General features: G+C 42.8%; 1 long non-coding RNA gene across 1 annotated transcript in view; it reads right to left on the bottom strand.

Annotated features, from left to right (window-relative positions):
• Positions 1-240: 240 nt before the first annotated feature.
• The window catches only part of LOC143669757 (uncharacterized), a 37,800-nt gene continuing 16,799 nt past the window's right edge, over positions 241-21,241 (bottom strand). The window contains exons 2-3 of the long non-coding RNA XR_013169046.1: positions 5,495-5,596; positions 241-447 (exon numbers count right to left, since the gene is read on the bottom strand). This is a non-coding gene — a long non-coding RNA (uncharacterized LOC143669757). The remainder of the gene's footprint in view (positions 448-5,494; positions 5,597-21,241) is intronic.

Below are 21,241 nucleotides of genomic sequence, written 5' to 3'. Positions count from 1 at the left end.
CAGCTAATAAATGATCTGGCTTCCTCTCCCATGCCAAGCTGACTGCCAGGCAGCCTTGGACACTTTGCTTGCCATACTGCATCTCCAAGCTTCAGTCTGTAGATCCTTATCTGTGAAATGAGTGGGTTTGATCAGATTGGGAAGGTCCCTTTCAACTTTAATGTTTTAACAGTCTCTCTGAGACTAGTGCAGGCTTGACCCCTTCTTGGAGACTCTCCCCTGCCTGGTAAGGATGTGACGTGTCCAACAGGTCCGTTTCCAAGGAGTGTACTCTCAGGGATAACCCAGTCAAGCTCCTGTGGCGCCATTCAGCCAAGGTAGCTGGGGGTTATGTCAACTTCTCCAAGAGTCCTTTGATTACAGTTTATAGCCCAGTTGTAAAATGTCCATCCTCTAGCATTCAGTTATTAGGGTGGCTGAGGTTTGAAAGCTGGGTCATCTGGAAACCTGAGGGAGAAGAAGATGGAAATTGGCTAAGCTCCAATTCATGGACCACCATTGGGTTTCAGTTTCAGGACAACAGCCTCAGCTTTCTGCAGCTGTCTCCCAGAGCCATCAGGGAAGGGTCCCTCAAAGAGGTTGATCTTACAGGCTTTTATTATGATTGTTAGTAGTATCTGGTTACTGCTACTAATAATACATAAAATCATGAGCTACTTTCCTCTAAGGAAACTAAATGTGACCTTAACTTAGGAACCTTGCTGTTGACACTTTGGTTCCAATGGGCCTCATTCCACCTGTGTAATGTGAGAGGAAGGGGTGAGGTGGATTCCTGATCTCTGAGCCTTTCCAGCTCTAGTATTCACATTCTCTGCGAGAACTTTATAACTCATTAGAGGGCAAGCTCAGAGGGATGGGTGCCAGGAAACCTGTTTTGAAACAGCCAAATATTATAAAGATGTTTTTAAGTGTCACTATCATCCTAAATATAATATTTCAAAAATCAATAGTTTTTTGAATTTTAAAACCTCCTTTGTAGGAATTTAAGGCATTCCACAAACATTATCTCATCTGTCCTCACAGTGACCTGATACAGAGGCAGGAGAATGAATAAGGAGTGGGGTGGTCAGAGAGAGGGCAGGAAAAAGAAGGGAAAGGAGCAATTTGGCTCAGGTTCAAAAGAACCCAGAGAGGCTTAGCAAATCACCCCAGATCACACAGTTATCGGGAGGCCAATGATGTTAGAACTCAGGATATTTGAATTTTCATTCATTTTTCAGCTTTTCAAGCAACACGGTGGTGGCACTGGGTGATTATAGCTTCAGAAAGGAAAGACTATGTTGTTAAAGTTACAGGATGGTGTGGGCTCAGCCATGCCTTGTGAGAGGCTTTTTCTCTGTGAGCGCATTGTTGGGTTGGGTGTGTCTGTCTGGGAATGGGTCCTGGAGAGGGCAGTCATGCTTTGGCGGAAGCCGGGCTGGGGTCCATTATTCTCCCAGGTTCTTGCTGTTTCTGGGCAGCTGCCAACAGGGAGCTTTGGGGCTTTAGGTTATAAGGCATGTCTCAGTGGAGAGGAGGGCTCGTAAGTGCACACTCAGAGGCAAATGGTTTCATGTTCTAGAAATTAAAGCTATCTTGGTGTAGGCTGCTTAGGTGTGTGTGTGTGTGAGAGGGAGAGAGAGAATGAGAGAGAAAGAGAGAGAGGGAGAGACGAGGGGGCAGTTGGAGAAGTTAGCAAAGTTAATAAACTGCATTTATTGATTTTTTTCCAATTTGGTGAGCCTTTTAAGAAGATGATTTTTCCTGATGGAGAGGAAAACAGAAGAAAAACGTTTTCATGTCAATTTATGCTCTGAGATTAGATTCAGCCTTTCAGCTACTGGAAAAATCCCAACAAACTCTTAGGAGGGAGAAAATGTCAGTGTTCCTGGTGTTAAGCTTGGGTCCCCAAGGCTGGGGAGCAATTATGCATAAATTGTGATTAAAAGACAGAAATGAACCTAAGAAACATTCTAACAATTAGAGCCAAGCAAGCAGGATAACTGTCACTTATAACTGGAATGTCCTTTTCAAAGCATATGGGGAGGAAGGCGCTACTTCTGAGTGAAAAGAGCGTATGATTAATTAGCCCAGCAATCTCCACTTTGTCGTTGTTTGGTCTCTCACTGAAAGCAATTGGAAACACAAGGTTGACATCAGCCTTGCTGTTGGGCTGTGGTTTCTTTGCAGTCAGCCACGTTCGGCTGGATCAACAGGAAGGCTGAGAGAAGTTGGCTCCAGATCCCCTTCCATTATTCCCTCAATTTATCAAGAATCTGCTCCGTACTAGGCGTAGTGTGGGGCCTGGTGGCGTAGAGATTTAGTCTTGGCGTTGTCATTGGTTCTGTGAAAGGAGTGCGTATGGAAAGTACAACGAAGTTAGTGACTGGTCGGTTGGCAATGTGTGTGAGGAATCAAGAAGGGCTTTGGGAAGAGGTGGCATCAAAGCTGGGTCTATAAAAGATGACTGAGAGCTCTGGGGGCAAGGCAGCTTAGAACCATTGAAGAGAATGGGGGACCTCTGAAGTGAAGGTTCAGACTCCCCACAGATTCATTACAAAATGGTTAACAGACGCAGTGAGATCACTGGGAATTTGTACTTGCTGAAGGGAAAGACTGGTGAGTTGGCCATGGATCCTCAGAAGGGAGGAGGAAGTTGAAAAAATAATGGAAAGAAAGAAAAAATGATGAAAAGAAAAAAATAAATGAGAAAAGTTGAATGGTAAAGGAGTATTATGGAAAGATTAAGAAACCCTAAAAGAACTACAAAGTGGGCAGACACCCACTAGATGCTCAACAGACAAGCTTTCCAGAGTTATGACTAGGACCACCTGGACTTTACGAAGTGGGCAGACACAGGCCAGGTGCTCAAGAGACACGCTTTCCAGAGGTACAGCTAGGACCACCTGGCCTTCATCAGATAGAAAACCTCCTAAACAGAACTAGAATAAGATGACATCATCGAGGCTGCATGGTCCGTAAAGACAAGATGTAATTTTCTTTTTATCTGTTTAGTCTGGTTCCACTGCCCAGTGGAGCTGTGTCCCCAGAAGGACAGGAGCCCCTGGATAGACCCAAGTGGTAGCAAAGTAGGCTCAGCCTCTGTCCTGTGCCTGTAACAACCCCCCACCCCCACTTCAGTGGCCACAAGCTGGCCATGATCTGGTCCCTCCTGGATGGCAGGAGTCCCAGATGACAGAGAGGCCACCAAGAATCTGCCACCATGGAAGACTCGCTGTCTGCTTTCTCTTCTCTCCCCGATCAGGTCTATCATGGAAGAATTTGTCCTAGGACATAAAACCACCAAATCAGGTGGGCCACAGTGGCTCAGCAGGCAGAGTTCTAGCCTGCCATGCCCTAGAGACCTGGGTTCGATTCCCAGTGCTTGACCATGTAAAAGAATGAAAGAATCACAGAACTTCAGCATGAGAAAGATGCATAGGAATCTCCTAATTTAGCAATCTCCAAACTGGTTTGATCACCCTAAGCAATAAAAATAATTTGAGCGTGCAGCCTTGATTTATATAAATGTATTCACTAATAAGTCACATACTTTTATTTCTGTAAGAATATTTTTATTTTAAAACATACACAGAAACTAAAATTTAGAAAGAAAAATAAATAAACAGGAGTGGTAATATTTTCTTTCTGTACCCTAATGAATTGTCTTTGCTCCCTCTGGGGTATATGGGCCCTATTATGGAAACAATTCATCTAATTCAACTGAATATGTGAACCCACTCTGTAACTCTTTTCTAAAAGGAGATCGAACCTTTCTTGGAGCACACAGAGGGACACCCATTCCATTTTTAGGACCTCTAGGACTTCCCTGGTCACTGTGCCCCAGTAGGGCAAAGAAGGGTCTTCCACATGGGGCTGCCCCCAGGGTTTGGGAATGCACCAGGGATCTAAGCATCCTCTGAGCCGCAGAGCTGTGAAGACTGCGGGAGGGTCCTCTCACTGCCACTGTAAATATTATCGTTCCCTCTGGTATGCAGAAGAACAAGAGGAGCAACTTTTGCTGCTTCCAGGTGGTAGGCAAACAAAAATGAGAACTGGGTAGGAGGAGCTGAAAGAGTGTCTGGGAAAAAAAAAAAGAGATCAATAAAACCTCACTGGTGTGCAATATTTACTCTAAACAGCTCAAGGCTGTTTGGGATAAGGAAAACCATCAACATAGATCAATTCTTTCTCAGTGACTGTGGGCACAGGTGTTCCAGAAGGAAGGGTAAAGATGGCAGATGTGGTGGGGCCAGGGATTAGATTCTGATGATGGTGAAGTCACTGTACTACACTGCCCAGGGCCCCCTGCGATTTTAAAAACACACATTTCAAAATCCTGTATTGCCACAACGCATGAATCTTTTGAGACTGTGGACTTCCTCAATTCTTCAAGAGAGTTTTTCCAAAGCACACAAATATTAGCGATGGTGCTGGTTTGGGGCCAAGAATCCTTAACTGACAAAATGCAGCAAATCCTGGTTAAGATTGAAAAAAAAAAAAAAAGAACTGATTGGAAAGATTTCTTCATTTGGCCTTTTGCCAGAGTATTTGGCTCTCTTCCAACAATTGAACCAGTTGGGGCTAGAGGAACTTTCTGGCAATTAAGGATGAACTTCTCTTCCTCCTGCCCCATCCCACCTGATTTTTTTGAATGGCAGGCTAACCTGGATTCTGATGCCAGGTTTAAACCTATTGTGTCTTTTAATTTACTCTCTTATTATTAAATAAGGAAAGAACAGCATTACTTCTGAGGTGAAGGCTTCGTGTTGGAATCTGCTCCAGGTCTGGGGAAAGGGAGACTATCCAGGATCCAGGGGAAGAGATAAAACTCAAGGGGAAAACAATGTAGGTTAGAGTTTAGGGGTTGGATTGTGGTGACTATTGTTTTTTGTCTGCCTGGAAAGCTTTTCCTAACTCTCTAATTCCAGAAACATGTCCTGCTTCCCTGACCACAGGGTAATGCGTACTGTAGATTTGTTAATCAATATATCCCATCTTCGTGGTAATAGTGATTGGCCTGAGATTGGGCCCATGACCCAAATAGGGTCTTGCCTAGGTCTGATGTCAAGTAAGCTTCTGGGGTGCTGAGTAGGAGGGTATGAATTTGGGGCTTTTGGCTACTATGTTACTTGACATGAAGAGACTTCTTTAGAATGATGTCAACAAACAGAGATGAGAGATGAAAGGATGAGTGCCTGGGAAGAGAGAATCCTGGGAGTGTGGAGTCAGCCATGACTCTTCTCTCTCCTTGCATCCCATGTAGAATCCATCTGAATCTCCTTCCATCTCCATCTTTGAAATATAACCAGCTTCTGATGATGTGATAACATCTCACTGTCTCCACCATAATGACCTGAAGCCCAAACAGCATTGTATCTTTCCTGGAAAACTACACTAGCCTTTTACTTGTCCTCCCCGCTCTGCCCCCCCACAGTCTATTTCCAATACAGCAAAAAGATCATTAGGTGATTGTGATATCCTCTCTTCTGCTCAAAATCCTCCATAGGATTACCTATTTCACTTGGTGTAAAAACTGAAGTATTACAATGGCCGATGATCCTCTGCAACTTGAAGCTCTGCTCTTCCTTGGAGCTCATGGGTCCCCTCATTGTTCCTGGAACAGAACACACACATTCAAGCTTAGGGCCTTTTTGCTGGCTGCTCCTTCTGCCTGGAACACTCCATAGCTCCTCCCTTACTCCTGACAAAACTCTGCCCAATCTCATCTCACTAGAAAGGGCTTCCCTGACCCCAGCCCTGGACTTCCTTCACCACCTCCCACCTGCTTACCATTCTCTATCCTCTGGCATGGCTATATTTTCATTTCTGCATGCTCTGTATTTACCTCTCCCTCTTTGATTGTGATTTTTATGACAGACGCTGCCTACTGAAGGGCCTCCGAGTGGGTCCTTGGAATCCTGAGGTGCTGGTTCCATCTGCCTTCCTTCCATTCTGTAGGTCATCCCAGCAGCCTCCCCAGCTGCTTGAGCTCACCAGTTCGCTTATATGCTTAAGCCAGTTTAAGTTGGCTTAGAGTGATGCCATTTTCAAGGTTGGAAACTTGTAGCAGACCTATACATCTCTCAAGATGAAATAAATTGATGTTTTGTCAAGCTTTTGATGGTGGTTCACCCGAAGTACTCTCAAGATGCCAGTAGTTACTTTTAACACAAATTTAATATTTTTCATAAAATTCTTTATTCCTGAATTGTATGCTCTTAAAATTTTTGCTACATTCTTAAGCCTGTGTTTTAGGGTCACAGTGTCCTATGGGAAGTTATCTTTGAAATTAACCCTAATTCAGTGAGCAAATGGGCTTTGATTTCAAAACTTCTGTTTAGAGTCAACTTTTCAGATGAGTAATTCCTTTGCAAAATGAGAGAAGCTCCGGTATTAACATTCCATATCACCTGACATTGTAGGGCTGAAGTAGGATGACCAACAATGAAGCATCAGGGATCATCTATTTTTTTTTTAGCAATGAGTATGCCCCATGCCCACCTCTGAGTATGGATTTCCACCTTTGCTGCACATCTGAATCATCTGGAGAGCTTTTGAAAATCCCTATATCCAGGCAGCACCCCAGATCAATTAAATCACATCTCTTGGGTTGGAACAGACACCACGACCACAACAGAATAGCAGTAGTAATGTTTATTGAACATCTTCTATTGCCAGGTTCCATGAGACATGCTTTATCTGCATTATTTCACTTAATCCTTACAACACTTCTGTGATGTGGTATCATTACTCTCATCTAAACGGATGAGGAAACAAATTCAGGCACAGAGAAAGTAAAAAATGACCCACGGTCTTATAGTGTTGAGATCCAGTTACTAACCCAGGTAGTCTGATGCCAGACCTTAAGCTCTTTCATTATTTGGTTTTTATTTTTATACAAAATTAAATACACATAGTTTAAAGAGTCAAATAGTTTTCCAAGGTACATTACTAAAAGTAACAGTCTATCAGTCTCTGTGCCAGTTTGAAACTGTTGGGTACCCCAGAAAAGCCATGTTCTTTAGTCTTGATTTAATATTGTAGAGTGGGATCTTTTGAATAAGTTATTTCCATGGAAATGGAACCCACCCAATTATGGGTGGGGCCTTTTGATTAGGTGGTTTCCATAGAGATGTGTCTCCATCCATTCAAGGTGGCGCCACTTACTGGAGCCCCTTAAGAGGGAACCATTTTGGAAAAAGCTTCAGAGCCAATAGAGACATTTGGAGACACTGAAAGAAAATGCACCTGGGGAAGGTTTTTGAAAATAGAAGCCAAAGGACCAGCAGATGTCAGCCACATGACTTCACAGCTGACAGAAGTGTTCCAGATGCCACTGGCCTTTTTTTGACTCAAGGTATCTTTTTATGGATGCCTTAGTTTGGACATTTTTATGGTCTTAGTACTGTAAATGTGCAACTTATTAAATCCTCTTTATAAAAGCTGTTCCGGGCGGGCCGCGGTGGCTCAGCGGGCAAGAGTGCTTGCCTGCCATGCCGGAGGACCCCAGTTCGATTCCCGGCCCCAGCCCATGTAAAAAAACAAACAAACAAACAAAATATAATAAAAAATAAGAAAATGTTTAAAGATGTTTCCCTTTCTTCCTCCCTTCCTTCCTTCTATCCTTCCTTCCTTCTCTGTCTTAAAAAAAAAAAAAAAAAAAAGCTGTTCCATTTCTGTATATTGCATTCTGGCAGTATTAGCAAACTAAAACAGTCCTCTAGCACTTTTTTCATAGACATATGTCTATGTCTCTATTATTATGGTATGTAATTCAACTTTTAATTTCTTAGTTTTAAAGTTCCCACATGGAAGATGAGGGCATAGTTTCCACTGCCATGTATCCGTCGCTCCTCCTGATATAGTTGCTTCATACTTTTGATTAGATGCAACTTGCAACTTGCAATGCAAATTACATTATTACAATAATTACATTATTTTGACTGTTTAATACTATTTATTATTGAGCTATGTAGTGTGCTCATTATGTGCTATTCTTTCCTTTGGTCAACAATTCTTTTCTTGTTTCAAATTTTAGTCTGTTGTTATTTCTCTGAGACTAATGATTTTTTTTAATAGGGGTGAAATTCTCATGTCCTCACATTGTTTCTGTTTTATCCATATTGCATTTCTTCTGTTTGTTCTGGAATATGCATTTTATATCTGGAACTTTCCTCAGATGTTCTGTGAGCCTTGGGCATTTGCTGATTGGGTGGTTAAGTTCAGAATGGCAACTGTGCATGTGCGGGAATACAGGGCACGTGTCTATGCTGGCTGTAGGAAGGTCTGACAGTGTTTCTATGGGGAATCATGATGGCAACATCTCTGGGTCTCTTCCCTTAGGCTGATCATGTTTCTTAAAGAAGAATCTTCCAGTCTCCTATCTGGCGGGTGTGACTCTGGAGTACAGTGGAGGGGAAAAGTTGGGAATATTTTCGCAAATCCTCCTCTTTCCAGCTAAGTACTCTAAATACACATAGCTTAAAGAATCAAATAGTTCTCCAAGGTTCATTACTAAAAGTAGTGATCTGTCAGTCTCTGTGTGTGTTTAAAACTGTTGCATACTTCAGAAAAGCCATGTTCCTCAGTCCTGATTTAATATTGTAGGGTAGGAACTTTTGATTAGGTGTTTTCTATGGCGATGTATCTCCACCCATCCAGGGTGAATCTGCTTACTGGAGCCCTTTAAGGGAGAACCATTAAGTGGGCCTGGTGTCTCCCAGTCTGTTGATCACCTTTTTACTTCTTTAAAGAATAAATCTCTGGTCTTCTGTGGGGGGGGGGGGGAGGGAGGGGGGAGAGTTGGGGTGTGGAGTTGGTGAGAGAATCTGTAAATCTGACTGCTGTGCAAGCAGACTTTTAACCAACTGTCCTCTTTTCAGCCCCTTGTTTGTTCTTATTCCCAAAGGTATCTTGTGCTACCAATTCCTAAGGCTTTTCAAGGTGCTGATTATAAATTGGAGTTATTTCTCAGCTTTCTCCCCTGCTGACTTAGAATATATCTTTCTAGCATTTGTCCTTCGGCTTTTAAAAAGTATTGTATCTATATATAACATATATATATATATATATATATATATATATATATATGCACATTTATTTGTTATATTATCTTCTGTCCTAGTGCCCTTACAGAAACCTTCTACCCTCATTTTATCAGGGTTATAAACTGGAGTGATGTTAAATGCATGTGGTCAATCGCCTCCTTAATGGAGGAGTCAGCTCTTAATCGCTGCCTCTGTGAAATGATAGGAAATCTGCTGTCTTCCCACAACTGAATTTATATATGAGCACTTTCACAGTCCTTGTTTCATGTGCTTCCCACACCCTTGTTGGATAGGTCAGGAGGCTTCCGTATGCCCACAGTGCAGGTGAAGACGACATGGCAACAGTAAGGCACTTAGCCAGGACCACACTGCGGGTCTTCTAACTTCCAAGCCTGTCTCATTTCCACACTCTCGCACTGTGAACAGGACTATAGTAAGGCAAACATCTGAGACCTGGAAGGGTGGTGGGACTGAAGCCACCAGAGATGTTGGGAAACCAAGGTTCTGCTTATCGACTTGATTCAAATTTCAGGTTCTGTAACTGAGTCTATAAAGAAGAGAAATAGAAGAGGGGAGCCTAGTATAAAACTCTTTTATTCCATTCTTACCTTTCTTTGTCTGCTCCAACTGTTAAGGTAGCTTAACGGTTGGAGCAGATAAATGAAAAGATGTCCACATTTGTTATAGCTACACAGCTTGGCTACAAAAGCAGGGTGTGGATTCCAGACACTGGAAGGATGAGTAGAACAGTGAACTTTGTTCCTGGGCTGGAGAAAGATGCTGCTTGAAAACTGAAATTGGTCCACAGGTTGGAAACTGCAGCTCTTGAGATCAGTGGGGCCAGTGGTTTCAGTTCATTGTAGAAACACTGGCCATCCCCATTGATTCAACAGTCCTTAGAATCCATGGCTTAAGAACATACATCTTGTGCAGTTGACCTTTGAAAAGAGAATTGGGCAGCTTTGGCTACCCCATGTGCCCATAGTAGCCTTGCCACACTGCTTAGGAACATCAGCCCAATCCAACTCTATGGCCTAAATGATAGAAAAAAACTAAATGATAAAAAGAAATCTTAATTATGACATTGAGTGGCTTAGGCTAGCTAAGATGCATGTAGAAAATCACCTTATTTCATCTCTCTGGTGCATTAAAACCCATTCAGTAGTTAAGTTCATCCTCTGTCACTGGATAAAAACTCATGCGGTTCAGGTAACTTATCCTTTCTGTTAGTAATAACAGTCCTTCAGGTTCTTTAAGTCCCAAGAAGAATCTCATGTCAGAAAGTAAGCATTTCAGTAATTAGAATGTCCAGTCCATTAGAATCATTGAAACTGAAACCTTCATCCAAGGGCAAAGCTTTTCTCCTTCCGTGGTTTGTACCTGCCTGTAGCTCAAGACCGGACATTAGGCCAGAGGCCATGCTGGGCTGCTCATCTGTTGCCCACCTGGGGTTTTCCTTCCTCCTGCCTCATTACACTAATCCTGGCTTCTTTGAGGTTGGAGTTGCGGGGGAGGGAGGAATCGTAAGGGACCAGAAGGTCCGTTTTGATGGGCACAGACCTCGTGTGGGCCAGATGGCCAGTTCTGCTTCTTTCTCTTTCCAGCACATTCTGATTGGGGATATTCCAAGGAAGGCAATGTGGTTTCTCAGGCTGGGTCCTTATGACAGTCCCTCCCAGAGTCTTGGGGTCTCTGGGTGTGACCCCCTCTGTAGGATCCCATTGCCCCTCAAGGAAGCCCTCTGGGCTGGGCTGGGTCTCCCTGGGCCATATGTGGCCATTGTGCAAAGAAGCTTCCCTGCTCTTGCTCCCTGCTGGGGGAAGTACATCTGGCCCTTGGGGAAGTCCCTCTTCTATCTTCTTTGGCTCTTCCTCTCCAAGTCAGTGGTCACAGCCTCTGCCTTTTGTCCTCCCCCAGCAGGAATCAGGGGCCAGTGTTTGTGCTCTTCAAACTCTAGGGGGTAGAGGTCAAAGTAGCAATTCTGTCCCCATGCTCTGCTGTATTCCCAGCAACACCTTACAAGGCCTGAGGGAAAGGAAAGGCCCCCACCCTCTTCCGTGGTGGTGGCAGGAAGCATGCATGCTGCACATGGAGAGTTCCCTACAAATAGGCCTCCTCCAAGTTCATCTTTGTGTATCTGGGTGAGTGATGGTGTCTGGCTCTTCTTTTGACCACATTGTCCCTTTATGATTCCTACACTGGCCTGGCACTTGGGGATTTGTCCTTGGCCTTTGATAGCCATAAGAGGCTGAAAAAATATACCAGATGTATTATGCTCTAATCCTCAGAACTGTGAATGTGACTTTATATGACCCCCCAAAAAGTGATTAAGTTAAGGATCTTGAGATGGGGAGATTATTCTGGATTTACCATCTGCCTAGAATGCAGCCTCAAATATCCTTCTAAAAGGGGAGCAGAGGGAGGTCTGTCATACACACAGAGGCAGAGATTGCAGCAATGTGGCCACAAGCCCAGGAATGCAGGCAGCCCCTGGAAGCTGGAAGAGGCAAGGAACCAATCCTCCCTTAGAGCCTTCTGAGAGAGCATGGCCCTGCCAACACCTTGAGCCTGGCCCAGTGATATCAGTTTTGACTTGTAGCCTCCAGAAATGTGAGATCTGTTGTTTGAAGCCACTGCATTTGGCGTAGTTTGTTACAGCAGCCACAGGAAACTAATCTGGGAGTTTCAGCCAAAAGTAAGGCAAAAAGAATCCCATTTTAAACCTTGTTTTTAAAAGCAATCATTTTCAAAAATGCATTTTTATTGACACATCTTTACACACATACAGTGCATACATGGTGCACAATCAGTGGCTTACAATATCATCATATAGTTGTGTATTCATCACCATGATCATTTTTTAGAACATTTTAAAGCAATAATATTTAAAAATATCTTGATGCCTCTTAAAAGGACTAGTTAGGGTGGTGCAATGGTGGATCAATGGCAGAATTATATTCTGCCATGCTGGAGAACTGGGTTTGATTCCTGGAGCCTGCCCATGCCAAAAAAAAAGGACTAGTTAGTTATCTCTCTTGCAATTAATAGTGATATATTTGACTTTTAATGCATGTGGATCATGCATTAAAGGAGCATGATTTGACTAGCAATAGCTCTGCATTTGTTATTGTCACAAACTGAGTGGCAGCAGGGCTTTCCTGCAGTTTCTTGGCACTTTCTGGCCCCTGTAGTTCTTTCTTTGAAAGAAACTTCTTCATGGTTCAGTTCCCATGTGGCATCCTTGACCCAGTTATGCTTATAGAACATAACTGCCTATACATGTCTTCTTCTTTCCTTAAGAGCTTCAACATTAATTTTCCTCAAGGAGCTCCCAGTGATAATAGGGCATGACCTGCCCTGTGCACCCCCTGGAAGAGAGATTCCCAGGTTATAGATAAGAGATGTGATTTGATACCTCTGATGATGAATTGGCTCCTGGTCTTATTCCCATTGACTCATAGAATCATAGAAACTTAGAGATGTATCAGAACCTGAGGCTATATCATCCCACTCTCAGAGTTTACAGATGGGGCCTCTAAGATGTATTGATTTCACTTGCTTAGTGGCAAATGAAGTCTGGGACACTCCCAGGCCTGTACTGGCTGCACTCTGTGACTCTGTCCCACTCTTCCCCTCCCTGGCCTATTGCCTCATGTCCAAGGAGGAAGGGAAACCTGGGGTGAGAGACGCATTCACTCATTTAACAAACTGTTAGGCACCCACCATGTGCAAGACCTCCTGAACTGGGTGCCAGAGTTATGAATATGAACTAAACAGGCTAGTGAACTACATGTGACCTTCAGATCCCCCTTTTTAAGTTAAGATTCCTGTGGCTTTCCACTGTATATAACAGATAAAAGCAGAACTGCTTTGGTAGCAGAAGCTCAGGGGGGCGGGAAGGGGAAGGGGTAGAGACTAGGGACCTGGATGCCCACATACTTGACACCTCTGATCCCCTGACAGCCCCTGAGGGTCCCCCCAATTCCTCAGACTCAATGGTTTATCAGCTTGGAAAACAACATCTTAGAGCCCAGCCCAGCCCAGGCGGTTAGTGCAGACTCTGGGTGAGTCTGCCTAGTTTCTAATCCTGGCTGTACTGCTTCTAAGCTCTGGGCACTTGTTCAAATAACTTAATCCCTGTTTTGGTTTGCTAAAGCTGCTGGAATGCAATACCTACAATGGGTTGGCTTTTACAATGGGGATTTATTAACTTAGAATTTGCAGTTCTCAGTGTGTGGAAATGTTCCAAGTAAGGTATCAACAGTATGATATCTGGACTCTGAGAAAGGCCACTGGTATCTGGGACACCTTTGCCACCTGGGAAGTTAAATGGCCGGCACCTGCTGGTTCTTTGCTCCCAGGTTCCATTGTTTTCAGCTTCTGATTCCAGTGACAGTTTTTTTCTGATCATCTGTGGATCCTCTCTTAGCATCTCTGGGATTTTTCTCTCTCTATGAGCTCTCTCTGGATCTTTCTGGGCTTTTTGTTTGTCCTTTACCTCTCATATAGGACTCCAGTAAAGGATTACGACCCACCTTGAATTTAATGGGTCACATCTCAATTGAAACAATCTAATCAAAAGGTCCCACCCACTATAGTTCTGCACCCACAAGAATGGATCCAAAGGACATGGCATTTTCTGGGGTATATAATAGCTTCATACCAGCACAATCCCTCTATGTCTTAATATCCGCATCAATAAAACAAGGACAGTACCTAACACTAATAGTACCTTATTCCTCGCTCATTGGAAAGATTGCATGGGTTAATTAACATAAAATACAACAGTACCTACCCAGAGTAAGCACTCAGAATTTATTGGGTAATATGGTATATATATTTGGGAATTTTCTTTCAACTCTCTATAGTCCCACATGGCTATTCTCATCCTTCAGATATGGATGGAAGATGTCAATAGGGAAGAGTTAAAGTTTAGGAAAATTCCACTCAGCTTCAAAGCCTGCTGATGAATGCATATATAATTCCTGCCTTCTAATGGACAGCACTGAGTTTTGGCAAACCCTGAGCACTGATTGGACCAAAACCCAGTCAAGGGGAACAAAAGGGAAGCCATTTGTGGCTTCACCATGCTGCTGCCAGGGAACCAACTTCTCTTTGCAAATTAATGACCAAGGAGTTAGAGGGAAATTGCTCTTATTGGGGGTTATGGCTTTGCCACCAGAAGAGTGGTTTTCCTATTTGCTGAGCCCTTAGCCAAGATCCCGCAATGACATGAATAAAAAAAAAGGGCTGGGAGTGGGTCAAAGAAAACTTTGGAGATGGGGTTTCAGTAAGGGGTTAGGGTCGAGGATGGAGAGGAAAGAAGGGAAAGAAGGAAGTCTGGGGCAAACTCTCAGGGGTAGAAGGGGAGGAGGTGAAGAAGAGTGAATGGGTCTTCTCACTAAGGATAGCTCATCTTCCAGTACAAATTTCTTGCTCGAGGCCCTGGGGACCTCTGGACAATGGCAAATAGATGCGGCTTGGAAGGCCTGCAGTTGATTCTGGGGAAGCGGCAGTTGGTGGCAGGTATAGCTCAGGGGCTGGGCACCACCTGCACTCCGGCACCCATGCAACTCACCTGGCCCCTCTACTATTACTCAATCCACCGATGATATCTGCAAAGTCCCTGGGGCTCCAGACCCAGCTGATAAGAAAGGCTGACATCAGACCCAAGGAAGAAGTGCCTCATTTTTTTCAGTTTCACCAACAAGGCAGCATGAGGCAGGCTTTCCTGAGTCATAAAAACTGTGTGGAAAGTGAGACTAGGGTGAGCATTCCCTGTCCTTGCCTGGGGATCCTAGCATCTGTCGTTCCACATCAGATGGATGAGTCCAGGCAGTGGGAGGAGGAGAAGAGGAAGTGTGGGTGCTTTGTGCTCAAATCTTTCACCTGCTAGAAAATAACCTAGTAACCCCTTGGCGAGGATAGCTGTTATGTGTAAAAGGAGAACACGAGAACAGCAGCCAGGGATGAACTAACAAGAAGGAAGCCTAGCCTAATATTAATCAGATACTTACAAAATGCCAGACATTGGATCTGGCAATTTACATATTCTTTCTAGTTTATCCTCCAAGAGGATGTTTCAAGGTTGGGGTAAACACTCATTTTACAGGTGAAGAAACTCAAGTTCGCTGAGTTTCAATCACCTGCCTAAAGCCAAATGGCTGCAATTCAAACCCAGACCCATTCTACTCCAGAGGAAGAGTTCCTTTCAAATACTGTCTTTGAACTGATGATGAGGGGCTGATTGGATTGCAGATGTCAGGTCCTGCCCCTGGAAATTTTGATTCAGAAATTCTGAGCTGAGGCTGGGGAATCAGATTTTTTTTAAAGACCCCTGGTGTGCCAGTTTGAAACTATTATGAACCCCAGAAAAGCCATGATTTAATCCTGATCCAATCTTATGGGGCCAGACCTATTGTTTAGGGTGGGAGACTTTGACTGGATTGTTTCCATGGTGATGTGACCCACCCTGTTTTGGGTGTGACATTTGGTTAGATTACTTGTATAGATCACACACAATTATGGGTGTGTTCTTTTCATTAAGTGGAGGTGTGACTTGTTTAGTGGAATCCTTTAAAAGGAGGAACATTTTGGAGAAACCTCAGATGTACATGCATACACAGATGTCTGGAAATACAGAAGCCCCTGGAGACATAGTTTCTTAAGAGCCCAGCAGACATTGCCATGTGCCTTCCTTTGAGATGCTAAGCAAGCCAGAACCCAAAGTTTGTCCCAGAGGAGCTAAGTGAAGGCCCACAGAGAGGAAGCCACTGGCATTAGAAATTGGAAGCAATGGAACCAAGGACAAGGACCAACAGATGCCAGCCACATGCCTTCCCATGTGACAGACATTGGCCTTTCTTTGGCATTAAGGTATCTTTCTCTGGATGCCTTAGTTTGGACATTTCTATGGCCTTAGAACTGTAAATTTGTAGCATCATAAATTCCTTTTATAAGAGCCATCCCATTTCCAATATATTGTATTCTGGCAGCTTTAACAAATCAAAACATTTGGTGATTCTGATGCCCAGTCTAATCAAGGACCGGAGCCTTTTCCCATGCTGTCCCCTCTCAGCAGCGCCTGTGACTGCTGGCTGAAGCAGCTTTGGTTCTTGTAAGAAGCCCTTAGACCTATGGGAAGTCCATCTTTCAAATCTGCTTTGACCCATTGTAACACCCCAGAAGTCTGGCTTTTCCATTGGAAAGACCTTGGAGATCTGGTCTACCTGCTTCCCAGGGGTCCCTTGAACAGCTTCCCTAAAAATGAGGACCCTATGTCTCCACAAACTCCATCAGGATGTCTCCATTTACCAAACACTTCTGTCCCTGGCAGGGTTTTGAGTGCTTTGCATACATGAACTCATTTAGTCCTCATAACAACCAGATAAGGTGAGCATTATTATTGCCCCTCCCCCATCATATAGCCTGTGAGAGAAGTATATTAACAAATTCCACAAATGGCACCCCCATTTTAACAGATGAAAACATGGAGCCACAGAGAAATCAAGCAGCCTGTTCAAGGTCACACAACTGTAAGTGTCCAAGTCAGGATTCTAACCTGGTATATTTGGTTCCAAAGTTAACCACTCAGCAATGTTGCCTCTTTGGTGATTGCAGGTTTCCCGCTAAGATCTGCAGAGATGGCCAAGTTCAGAGCCTGCCTACCAAAGTGGCACAGAGAGCATTAAAATATTAAGAAAAAAAAACCAAAGAATTTTGCTACTTGATATTCATTAGGCCTGTTGTCTTTGTCTCCTTAAATTTCCATTTCTCAAAGTAATTCTGAGACCATGGATTCAGAATCATTTAGAGTTATACAGATTCTCAGAAATCCTATTTTAATTTCTTGTCTGATGTGGCCCTATATTTTTAGTAAGTACCTCAAATAAATCTGATGCTTTAAGATTTGGAAAGCACTGTCCTAAAATCCAGTCCCTTGTTGAATCAAAATTATGCATCAAAATAATATTTGTTTGTGAAATTGATAGCTTTCAGAGTTCTTTTAGGGTAGCATTTTTGTTTTCTTAATTGGATGGTGGGGAAAAATGGATCCAATAAAAATTCATGGGAATTCAATTAAATATTAGAAATAATAGTTTAAAAAAAAATTGCCTCAAGATTTCCACAATGTCAAAAGCTAAAGAAAATTTGGTCTGTCCAGAAAAAATTTCATTTCCTTTAGAAGAGTGGATTCTTACCTAGTGCAAACTTATAAAACTCTTTGGCGTAGGGAGACATATTTTGTTACCCCTTCCCTGTTTATCATCTTCCCAAAGATCTATAAATTAAAAAAAAAAATTATAGGTTCATTTGAAAACAATGGAGAAACTAGATTAGCCTGTTAATGTTACTTTTAGAAATCTGAGTCTTAAAAACAATGACTAACTGGGTGATTGTTACACAAGAGGGTATGTTTGTCAAAATTCACTTACACAGTTGTGATTTGTGCACTATACTGTTTATAAATTTAACTCAGTAAAAAAGAAATATGCATGGAAAAAGCAAAAAAACCCTTAATGACTACTTTAAGATAATTCTACTACTTAAAATTTCTTCTTCCGACTTATCGTAAGAAGCAAGATATGTATGTGCACCCATTTTTTTTTCTGATTTTGTTCTCACTTGTTTAGTCCTGTGCAGAAGTCAAAGGAGTAATAGCTAGAGGGGCTGCTGAAATATTCACCAGCTTAATGTTACCTCTGGTAAGAACAGATGGGCATGGACTTGCTATGCTTTCTTTTGTGTTCCTCTTAAAAAAATGGAATGCAGTATGATTGTTTCAAAGAAACAGTTATGTACCACATCAAAGGCCCTAACTGTAAAACCAACTACCATCAAAGTTCCAGGCATCCCAAGGTAACAGAGCCTGGGTGAAGGGTAAGACTGCCTCTGTGAGATTATCTGTCCAGGGAACAACCTAACCAACCACATCTTGCTGCTTTCCATGTTCCACCAGCTCATCATCTGAGAGCTTAGACCATGAGTGGGTGAACGAACACCTTGCAATAATCCATGATCCTAAATGAAACCCAAAGGGCTCTGACTTATGGTCCTGGATGGAGCTTTCTCTTTAACAATAGTAGCTTTGAAGATCAAAAAATGGGACAAGTGTTGATTCTCATATTCAAGAAAATCTCTGACCCCTAGATTACTCATGGGGCAGGGGACCAATGCTGACTTATCCACCCCTTCCTTGACCTCCTTTCCTGGGAGGAAGCTTACAGGGTGGACAGGTGCTGCCCAGGGCTCAGGGATAAGGAGAACACAGGACTGAGGAATAGAAGGCCCAACCAGTAAGGTGCTGCTGTTTTTAATGCTTTGCTTAGGCTAAGGGATTTTTCTTGGACATTCTGAGCTAAATTGCATAACAAGGATTGCCATATGGCAATTGCAATTTCTGTTCCAACTTTGGGTTACTCCAAATCTTTAGCAATTTATGCTCCCAGTTAAAGGGGATTAAGAAGCTCAGCCCTCTGATGACCATGAACATTATTGGCCTTTCAGAATCTAACAATGATTATTAGGAACAATTTTATGCTTTTTAAAAAATCTTTTAATTCCTGGCACCTGGAAAGCAGTATGAAATTATGTCTCAAGAACTGTTCACATGCTTGATTTCAGGAGGACAGTGACCTCCTTTCAAACTCAGGTGTTCTGCACACCTGTATGATGAGATCCAGATTCTCAAAGAAACGATGTGATCCAATGTCCCTGAGGGAATTAAGAGGGACTCCAATAAAAGTAGATAATTAGCAATTTTACCAGTAGATGTCAAAACACCTGGAAGATTCTCAGTTGGTTTTGGATGCCCAAGTAGAAATCTGATTCAAACGATTTCCTTAGCACATTTGTGAATTGTGTGCACATGTGTACCAGTGTGTATTATTTGCTTGTCACTGCACTACAAGTTGTTTGGGCCCCGAATCTATCTTTTCAAGAGTAGGCAGGAGAAGAGTGCCTTTATGCAGCAGTGTGGGGCCACCCCTCAGGGTTGGTTTTCTGTTTGGTTTAGTTTTTTCCTCCTGAGGTTTTGAGGAGAAGATCAAATGGCCTCTGGATTATCTGACCTGTGAGAAAGCAGACCTGTGGCATCCAAAGGCCAGGGCTCATCTGACATCAGCTCGGCAGTCCGGACACAGAATTCTCTCTCTGTATAGCCAATCTCTCCTGAGAAATGCAAATGGCATGCAAGCCCATAGCCTCTGGAAAACTTACTGGGGCTCCTCCTAAGAAAGAAGTGACAAATGGCCCAGATTATCAATTCAAAATAAAGTCTATTAAATGACTACGCATAGGACCAAGCCAGATGGTCTACCCCAGGTATAAAAAGAGGGATTTTTTTTACCCTCCATGGATTTATAATCTAATATTTCACACATAAGGAAAGGATGAAAATATAGGACACTCATTCTTCTCTGGAGTTTAGATGTTAAATATTCCAGGCAAAAAATATGGGAAAGGAAGCAGCAACTTGGGATGTGAAAATTTGCATCCCGTCACTTAAGAACTCTGGACCTGTGTTCTGTTTAAAAGTGAGGAAGGTAATTACATGCCCACCAAGTCTCCCTTTTGGCTCTGGCCTTCTGAGTCTCATCTCTAATTTCCAATGCTGGTAACAGCATCAATTCAGAAAGCACATGGATAAATAATAGTCTAGGAAGTACTTAAGTCTTCATCACCAAAGGCATCATCTCATCAGGGGTGGAGGGAGCCCAATGGCAGACTCTAGCACTTTATGCTAGAAAAAAAAATCTAAGAGAATCCCTAGGCTTTGAAAATAAAACAGGATGATGGTACACTTGGCAGATTTTTTTCACATCTTCACCAATAGGCAAAGGAATACAGGAGGACATGTAAAGTGTCTCGCTCTTTTAATTAGGTTTCAAGGAGTTTAGCCACCAGTACCTGGTGTTCAAATTGTCCTCCCATCCTTCATCCCTCCACTTTGGTGATTGGCCTCAAATTTGTGAACTTTGAAAAGTAATAGGCAAGCATAGTAGAGAAAAAAAATCAATGTCGGGGCCAAATCAACACCTACTGTGGGTCAGTCCTTGGATAGGGACTAAGTGGTGTGAGGCGGAAACCGAGTCTCCATATCAAGTGCTACCTTGACATCTGGGTGTGGTGGTTTGAAGCCATTATGTACCCCATTCTGGCTTATATCTGTCCTGTATCCCAGAAAAGCTAAATTCTTTAATCTTCATTCAATATTGCTGGGTGAGATCTTTTTGATTGTTTCTATAGAGATGTGACCTACCCAATTGTGGGCGGTTACCTTTTGATTAGATGGTTTCCATTGAGATGTATTTCTACTCATTCAAGGTGGGGTTGCTTACTGGAGCCCTTTAAGAGGGAACCATTTTGGAAAAAAAACTTCAGAGCCCACACAGCCAGAGACCTTTGGAGATGTAGAAGGAGAATGTCCCCAGGGAGGCCTGATGAAATGAGAGGAGAAAGATAGCAGATGTTACCATCTGTCTTTCCAGCTGATAGAGATGCTCTGGACACCTTCGACGTTTCTTGAATCAAGGTAGCTTTCTCTGGATGCCTTAGTTTGGAACTTTTCATGGCCTTAGAACTATACACTTGCAGCTTAATAAATACCCCTTTTTAAAAGCCATCACATTTCTGGTATATTGCATTCTGGCAGCTTTTACAAATGAAAACAACCCCAGAAAAGGCCGTGTTCGTCTTTTTCTTTTTAACATTTTTTTTTTTTTTGGTGAAATATAACATGTACACAAAAAAAGTGATATATTTCAAAGTACCTTTAAACAAGTAGTTTTAGAACAAATTTCAAAGCATGGTATGGGTTACAGTTCTACCAGTTCAGGTGTTTCCTTCTAGCTGCTCTAAGACACTAAAGACTAAAAAGAAATGATTCTGTATTCATACTCATTTGTTAAACTGTCTTCTCTGACACAACTCTTCTTTCTCCTTTGATCTTTCTCCCACTCTTAAGAGATATTTTGGCAATAAAGCCATTGTATGCTGTATGGTGGGGTTCACATTTCATTCTTTTTGCATGTGAGTATCCCATTATTGCAGCAATATTTTTTGAAAAAAATTTTTGGGGGAAAGTGCACAGGCTGGGAATTGAACCCAGGTCTCCTGCATGGCAGGTGAGAATTCTACCACTGAACTAGCCTTGCACCCCAAGGCTATGCTCTTTGAATCAATTCCTGAGGGTACAGACCTGGTATGGTTGG

This window comes from Tamandua tetradactyla, chromosome 26 (genome assembly GCF_023851605.1).
Source record: "Tamandua tetradactyla isolate mTamTet1 chromosome 26, mTamTet1.pri, whole genome shotgun sequence".
Classification (NCBI taxonomy): Eukaryota; Metazoa; Chordata; class Mammalia; order Pilosa; family Myrmecophagidae; genus Tamandua; species Tamandua tetradactyla.
Note: the sequence above shows the minus strand (reverse complement) of the source record. Positions and strands in the feature narration are given on the sequence as shown.